Raw genomic sequence first — 437 nt, 5'->3', positions numbered from 1 at the left:
AATCAAATAAAGTGATAAAAATATATACATATTGATCTCTTCAAGATATTTGTTGCACATCAGAGATACCTTCACACCCACTCTTCTTCCCCCTCCTTTGGCATCTCCACCCCCCTCTTTTCTTCCCATTCCTCTTCAAGCTCCTTCTTTTCCTTCTAGCCTTTCCTCCTCCTTCATCCCTCTCTGTTTCCTCTTCCCCATTTCCCTCTTTATTCAATTTCCCTTTCTCCTCATCCTCTCACCTTCTGTCTCTCTCCCTCGACCCTTCTTCTATTCCATTCTATTCGTTTTGCCTTCCTTTTCCCTTATTTTCTCCCCGCCTCCCATATGTGCCTACCCCCCTCCCTCTCCCCCTCTCCCTCTCCCTTCTCTTCCCTTCCTCCCTCTCTCTCTACCCCTCCCTCTTCCCCACCTCCCTCCCTTCCCCTACCATCCCA

The 437-nt window shown here is 48.5% G+C and overlaps 1 protein-coding gene across 1 annotated transcript in view; it reads left to right on the top strand.

Moving 5' to 3' along the window:
• Positions 1–437, top strand: part of LOC119592885 (paired box protein Pax-6-like) — a gene marked incomplete in the record, with an annotated part of 116,857 nt that overhangs the window by 112,487 nt on the left and 3,933 nt on the right.

This window comes from Penaeus monodon, chromosome 31 (assembly GCF_015228065.2).
Source record: "Penaeus monodon isolate SGIC_2016 chromosome 31, NSTDA_Pmon_1, whole genome shotgun sequence".
In the NCBI taxonomy this organism is placed as follows: domain Eukaryota; kingdom Metazoa; phylum Arthropoda; class Malacostraca; order Decapoda; family Penaeidae; genus Penaeus; species Penaeus monodon.
Note: the sequence above shows the minus strand (reverse complement) of the source record. Positions and strands in the feature narration are given on the sequence as shown.